Source organism: Palaemon carinicauda, chromosome 42 (assembly GCF_036898095.1).
Source record: "Palaemon carinicauda isolate YSFRI2023 chromosome 42, ASM3689809v2, whole genome shotgun sequence".
NCBI lineage: Eukaryota > Metazoa > Arthropoda > Malacostraca > Decapoda > Palaemonidae > Palaemon > Palaemon carinicauda.
Genome location: NC_090766.1, coordinates 385,244 through 392,743, shown reverse-complemented (window position 1 = coordinate 392,743; position 7,500 = coordinate 385,244). Strand labels below are relative to the sequence as shown.

Sequence of the window (7,500 nt, the reverse complement as noted above, 5' to 3'; positions counted from 1 at the left end):
ATTCATAATTGAGGCTTCTTAAACCACATGGTAACCCCCCCCCCCCCATATTTAAAGAGAGAAATGGGCAAGGGAAGAGGAAGAGAAGCAGACGGGCACTTTTCATGCCCTCTCCTCCTACATTTTACCCTTTCCCTTCGCAACCCTTTCCTTGCTCCTCTCCCCCCTTCCCCGTCTTTCCAGGCCCCTTCTCCCCCTGCTTCTTTTTTACCCCTGCCCTCCTCTCCTCCTCCTCCTTGCCGCCCCCCCCCCTCCCCTCCTCTTCGATATTTCCTTGCCACTTCCCTTCCTCTCCTCATCTTTACCACTCCCCTTCCTTTTTTTTCACCTTTTGTGAATTTGTATTGTTTCGATTATTATTTCATTTAACAAAATAATTGTGTTATTAGATGTGTTATTTTATTTGTATGTTTCTTGTGAAGTTGGTACGTCTGCGGCGCTGGTCACTCGGTCGAAAAGGTCGTTGGTTTGGCGGTTGTTTAGAGATTTGGAGAATTTTATGTCGCTGGTTTTTGAGGTTGTTGTTTTGGCAGTTGTTAAAAGATTTGGAGGATTTTGTCATTGGTTTTTGAGGTTGTTGTTTCGGCAGTTGTTTAGAGATTTGGAGGATTTTATAACATTGGTTTTAGAGGTTGTTGTTTTGGCAGTTGTTTAGAGATTTGGAGGATTTTATGTCATTGGTTTTGGAGGTGTTGTTTTGGCAGTTGTTTAGAGATTTGGAGGATTTTATGTCATTGGTTTTGGAGGTGTTGTTTTGGCAGTTGTTTAGAGATTTGGAGGATTTTATGTCATTGGTTTTGGAGGTGTTGTTTTGGCAGTTGTTTAGAGATTTGGAGGATTTTATGTCATTGGTTTTGGAGGTGTTGTTTTGGCAGTTGTTTAGAGATTTGGAGGATTTTATGTCATTGGTTTTGGAGGTGTTGTTTTGGCAGTTGTTTGGAGATTTGGAGGATTTTATGTCATTGGTTTTGGAGGTGTTGTTTTGGCAGTTGTTTAGAGATTTGGAGGATTTTATGTCGCCGGTTTTTGAGGTTGTTGTTTTGGCAGTTGTTTACAGATTTGGAGGATTTTGTTATTGGTTTTTGAGGTTGTTGTTTTGGCAGTTGTTTACAGATTTGGAGGATTTTGTTACTGGTTTTTGAGGTTGTTGTTTTGGCGTTGTTTAGAGATTTAGAGGATTTTATGTCGCTGTTTTTGGAGGTTGTTGTTTTGGCAGTTGTTTAGAGATTTGGAGGATATTGTTATTGGTTTGTGAGGTTGTTGTTTTGGCAGTTGTTTAGAGATTTAGAGGATTTTGTTACTGTTTTTGAGGTTGTTGTTTTGGCGTTGTTTAGAGATTTAGAGGATTTTATGTCGCTGTTTTTGGAGGTTGTTGTTTTGGCAGTTGTTTAGAGATTTGGAGGATATTGTTATTGGTTTGTGAGGTTGTTGTTTTGGCAGTTGTTTAGAGATTTAGAGGATTTTGTTACTGGTTTTTGAGGTTGTTGTTTTGGCGTTGTTTAGAGATTTAGAGGATTTTATGTCGCTGGTTTTGGAGGTTGTTGTTTTGGCAGTTGTTTAGAGATTTGGAGGATATTGTTATTGGTTTTTGAGGTTGTTGTTTTGGCAGTTGTTTAGAGATTTGAAGGATTTTATGTCATTGGTTTTGGAGGTTGTTGTTCTGGCAGTTGTTTAGAGATTTGGAGGATTTCATGTCATTGGTTTTGGAGGTTGTTGTTTTGGCAGTTGTTTAGAGATTTGGAGGATATTGTTATTGGTTTTTGAGGTTGTTGTTTTGGCAGTTGTTTAGAGATTTGGAGGATTTTATGTCATTGGTTTTTGAGGTTGTTGTTTTGGCAGTTGTTTAGAGATTTGAAGGATTTTATGTCATTGGTTTTGGAGGTTGTTGTTTTGGCAGTTGTTTAGAGATTTGGAGGATTTCATGTCATTGGTTTTGGAGGTTGTTGTTTTGGCAGTTGTTTAGAGATTTGAAGGATTTTATGTCATTGGTTTTTGAGGTTGTTGTTTCGGCAGTTGTTTAGAGATTTGGAGGATCTTATAACATTGGTTTTGGAGGTTGTTGTTTTGGCAGTTGTTTAGAGATTTGGAGGATTTTATGTCATTGGTTTTGGAGGTGTTGTTTTGGCAGTTGTTTAGAGATTTGGAGGATTTTATGTCATTGGTTTTTGAGGTTGTTGTTTTGGCAGTTGTTTAGAGATTTGGAGGATTTTGTTACTGGTTTTTGAGGTTGTTGTTTTGGCGTTGTTTAGAGATTTAGAGGATTTTATGTCGCTGTTTTTGGAGGTTGTTGTTTTGGCAGTTGTTTAGAGATTTGGAGGATATTGTTATTGGTTTTTGAGGTTGTTGTTTTGGCAGTTGTTTAGAGATTTGGAGGATTTTATGTCATTGGTTTTGGAGGTTGTTGTTTTGGCAGTTGTTTAGGGATTTGAAGAATTTTATGTCATTGGTTTTTGAGGTTGTTGTTTTGGCAGTTGTTTAGAGATTTGGAGGATTTCATGTCATTGGTTTTGGAGGTTGTTGTTTTGGCAGTTGTTTAGAGATTTGGAGGATTTTATGTCATTGGTTTTTGAGGTTGTTGTTTTGGCAGTGTTTTAGAGATTTGGAGGATATTATGTCATTAGTTTTGGAGGTTGTTGTTTTGGCAGTTGTTTAGAGATTTGGAGGATTTTATGCCATTGGTTTTGGAGGTTGTTGTTTTGGCAGTTGTTTAGAGATTTGGAGGATATTATGTCATTAGTTTTGGAGGTTGTTGTTTTGGCAGTTGTTTAGGGATTTGGAGGATTTTATGCCATTGGTTTTGGAGGTTAAAGTTTTGGCAGTTGTTTAGAGATTTGAAGGATTTTATGTCATTGGTTTTGGAGGTTGTTGTTTTGGCAGTTGTTTAGAGATTTGGAGGATTTTATGTCATTGGTTTTTGAGGTTGTTGTTTTGGCAGTTGTTTAGAGATTTGGAGGATTTTATGTCATTGGTTTTGGAGGTTGTTGTTTTGGCAGTTGTTTAGAGATTTGGAGGATTTTATGTCATTGGTTTTTGAGGTTGTTGTTTTGGCAGTTGTTTACAGATTTGGAGGATTTTATGTCATTGGTTTTTGAGGTTGTTGTTTTGGCAGTTGCTTACATATTTGGAGGATTTTATGTCATCGGTTTTGGAGGTTGTTGTTTTGGCAGTTGTTTACAGATTTGGAGGATTTTATGTCATCGGTTTTGGAGGTTGTTGTTTTGGCAGTTGCTTACATATTTGGAGGATTTTATGTCATCAGATTTGGAGGTTGTTGGTTTGGCAGTTGTTTAGAGATTTGGAGGATCTTATGCCATTGGTTTTGGAGGTTATAATGATGGCAGTTGTTTAGAGATTTGGAGGATTTTATGTCATCGGTTTTGGAGGTTGTTTAGAGATTTGGAGGATATTATGTCATTAGTTTTGGAGGTTGTTGTTTTGGCAGTTGTTTAGAGATTTGGAGGATTTTATGCCATTGGTTTTGGAGGTTAAAGTTTTGGCAGTTGTTCAGAGATTTGGAGGATTTTAAGTCGCCGGTTTTTGAGGTTGTCTTGGCAGTTGTTTACAGATTTGGAGGATTTTATAACATTGGTTTTGGAGGTTGTTGTTTTGGCAGTTTAGAGATTTGGAGGATTTTATGTCATTGGTTTTGGAGGTTGTTGTTTTGGCAGTTGTTTAGAGATTTTAAGGATTTTAGGTCATTGGTTTTGGAGGTTATTGTTTTGGCAGTTGTTTAGAGATTTTGGGGATTTCATGTTGCTGGTTTTTGAGGTTGTTGTTTTGGCAGTTGTTTAGAGATTTTGGGGATTTCATGTTGCTGGTTTTGGAGGTTGTTGTTTTGGCAGTTGTTTAGAGATTTTGGGGATTTCATGTTGCTGGTTTTTGAGGTTGTTGTTTTGGCAGTTGTTTAGAGATTTGGAGGATTTCAAGTAATTGGTTTGTGAGGTTGTTGTTTTGGCAGTTGTTTACAGATTTGGAGGATTTTATGTCATTGGTTTTGGAGGTTGTTGTTTTGGCGGTTGTTTAGAGATTTGGAGGATTGTATATGGTTGAATTTTGAGGGTGTAGTTTCGGCGAGATTTGGAGTGCTGTATATCATTGATTTTTTCGTTTCTGCTTAGTCTTATTTACTGTGATTTGCAAATATATTACATCTCTTTTCCTTGTTACTCCTTCCGTGACCCTTCCCCTCCTCTCTACGCCGCCTCCTCCTTGTTCCTTGCCCCTTCACTTTCCTTGCTACCTACCCTCTTTCTAAGACTGAACTACGAATAGAGAAACTTAGCCTCATGATCCAGGACCAAGGCTCCCAATAAAATCAGTTTACCATGTAACAGAAAACCTTTATATATACTTTTAGTTTGTTTTTGTGGAATGTGACAAAACATTATTCCAGAAGTGGGGTTTTTGATTAATATTAAGCCTTAAATTTATAATGCTATAATGAAATTTAATGATGTGAATTTTGTCTTTTCCAATATTATAGTACCCCTCTTATAGAAGGATATTCACTGTCCCTTACTTTTACAACCAACAACTAGTAATATATAAGAATACTTATACAACTAAACTAGTGGGGTCGCGGTCATAGCTTGAGGTGCATGATTGGGGTCGCCTGATAAAAAGGTTGGGAACCACTGCCCTAGAGACTGACCATATATTCATATAATCAGCGCCCAAGCCCCCTCTCCACCCAAGCTAGGACCAAGGAGCAATGGCTGCTGATGACTCAGCAGATAGACCTATAGGCTCCCCAAAACCTGCCATCCTTAGCTCACAAGGATGGTAAGGTTGCAGCAACCAAAGAAACTAACAAGTTTGAGCGGGACTCTAACCCCAGTCTGGCGTTTACCAGTCAGGGACGTTACCACATCGGCCTCCACATAACTTATTCCTGCTGACTTAGATTTGTTCCATAGAATTAAGTTGTTTCCTTGCTGATGTGAGGCACAACCACTTTCCAGGCAATTCCCTTCCATCAATATTAATTAGTCTTACTTAGAGATGTTCTCGCAGCAAATCTCTTCTTATTCATATAGCTACATCTGAAGGTAAATTGTATTATTCATGATGGCCATGCTAGAGAAAAATTACTAGTTATAGCCTCACGTTATGACAGCTGATTTAAGGAAAAGATGGAAATTAACATTCTATTTCCTCAGCACTGATGATCGCTTTTAAAAGTCGCAGCTGGCAGAAAAATTTTCTGTTTTTTTTTTTTTGGTAATCGATATCACTTTGGAAGTCAAGAGGTGTCTTTCTCGGATCAGAAGTAAATCATTTTTCTTGTAACTTCATACTATTGACGCAAAGGGCCTCTGTTAGATTTCGCCAGTCGTCTCTATCTTGTGCTTTTAATTCAATACTTCTCCATTCATCTCCTACTTTTTTTTTATCATACGGGATTTAATGTAATAAATAAATATACCTTATCATAAATATTTAAAAATAAAAATTATTCATTATGAAATTTTCCCACTTATTAACAATAGGTACAACGCCGTTTTGAAGTAGTGGGGCTTCCGTCAGTGTTAGAACAGTTTTCGCGGACATTGCCCTTAGCCTGAGGGGAAAAACTCCCGGGTAAAGGCTGTGACATAGGACGTCTTAATTTATTTGCATTTCAAACAGAATGGTACACAAAATTTAACCTTTTAAGGATTCTGCTCGAAAGGGGTCATTCTAAGCCTAGTAAAACTTGTTGAAACTAGACTCCCTCTGCCTAAACTGGTTCTGGCACCGTACTTGTAACTGGCAAGTAAGCAGGATGAAATGCATCGTGCAGAGAGACCTATTGCATTAGCATTTGTTCGATAAAGTTTTTCAATTGATTTGATCCCTTCACCAAAGTAATACTGGTACCGTACTCTTAATTGACAGACAACAACTGCCTTCTTTTTGTAGTTCCGTTTTGTTTTAATTGCTGATGGTTTTCCACTTGATGAACCCCGAGCCTTGTGACAGCGTCTGCTCGCCGACAATTTCATCCCAAACCAGGAGTTGGTTTTGGACGATCTCAGATGCTCTTGATGTCAGTAGATCTTTAACTGATTTAAGTTTGGTTGTTAATATATCCATTTCCTTTAGTCGACCTCTGAAGTTTTAGCTTTGTCCTCTACATATTGTGAACCGTGTTACGAGTCTTACTTTTTTTTTTTTTGACCGTGATATGGTTGTCTTGGAGCTTTTGTTAAGAGTGAAGCATGGAACGGTTTGGGAGCCGTTACTTGCCATTTGCTTTTATGTTCGTGTAATGTGTCATTAGATTTTGTCAGTTACTCAACTCCGTATGCGGGGCAAAGGGGATTTAACGCCGTCAGGGGTATTACTGTAGAGTCTTTGCAGCGTCCCTTTGGCTTGTAGTTATAACCACTTTAACCATCTTCCTTCCGTCCCTGCTTCCTTTCTTGCATCTTTGCTGTCCAACTCCATCTTTCACTTGGGCGCTGAATATCCTCGCAGGTCCCATCTCCGGGCAGTTGTGATTCAAATCCCTGAATCAAATGATTGTTACTCAACAAGTTAAGAAAAGTTATATTCAACTATAAGATTTTTTCACGTGTTTTTTGCCGTTTGTATGTGGTAAGCCCCGTTGCCTTCTTTTTGAAGGACTTTCCGATGGCTTTGGGGTAGACCGATCTTATGATTCAATAAATATGTGTCCTTACTAAAAGTTTCATTAGACGTTAACTATTTATGAGTTTATCATTGCGGTGCATCATCTTACCAAGGAGATTTTCTTTATACAATTAAGCTGTTAAGAGTTTTTCCAGTTGGAATAGTCTCTCTCTCTCTCTCTCTCTCTCTCTCTCTCTCTCTCTCTCTCTCTCTCTCTGTGTGTGAATCTTTCCTTCGTAATGCTTGATGGTTCATTTGATTCACGCAAGAACGGTTATCTTTTTGTTGTTGTTTGTGACTTGATGTATGTTCCAGTAATTTCCCATAAATGAGAAAATGTGTTTGGTTGGCTTTTTCGGATCTTGCTACATTATATAATATAATTACTTTTATCTTTTAAGAAATATGCCAAATTATTTGACCTAGGAAACAAACCGGCAGCGAAAAATATTTAAGTTTTATATAATTTTTATTGTTTGGTAATAAATTTTGATATTACTACATTTTTTTTTTGCCACGACAGTGATAAAAAGAAAAGCCAGAAGAAATAAGATCTTTAGTCATCAAGAAGAAAAAAATGCTTGCAAATAGACCTTCACATCATTTTCCTAAGTCGTAGTATAATATATTGCACGTGGAACTTATATTTGATTATTTTTTCATATTCACCTTACATGATTTTATGATTCTTGATATCCTGTTAATAATGTTTTGTTGCCATTTCAGGTAGGTCTGCTCTTGTTAAGTCTGCTGATATGTTGATATGTGAGTACTCTTATTCTCTTTACATTGTATGCAATACAGTCTCCGTACACTTTTATCTTTGAAGTTGAATTACCACAGATTATTTGTTTTATTTTCTTTCTCGCTAGTGCTTCCTCTTTT

The 7,500-nt window shown here is 37.5% G+C and overlaps 1 long non-coding RNA gene across 1 annotated transcript in view; it reads left to right on the top strand.

Annotated features, from left to right (window-relative positions):
* LOC137632931 (uncharacterized) overlaps positions 1-7,500 on the top strand; it is an 81,423-nt gene that overhangs the window by 8,527 nt on the left and 65,396 nt on the right. Inside the window, exon 2 of the long non-coding RNA XR_011042143.1 lies at positions 7,342-7,380. This is a non-coding gene — a long non-coding RNA (uncharacterized lncRNA). The remainder of the gene's footprint in view (positions 1-7,341; positions 7,381-7,500) is intronic.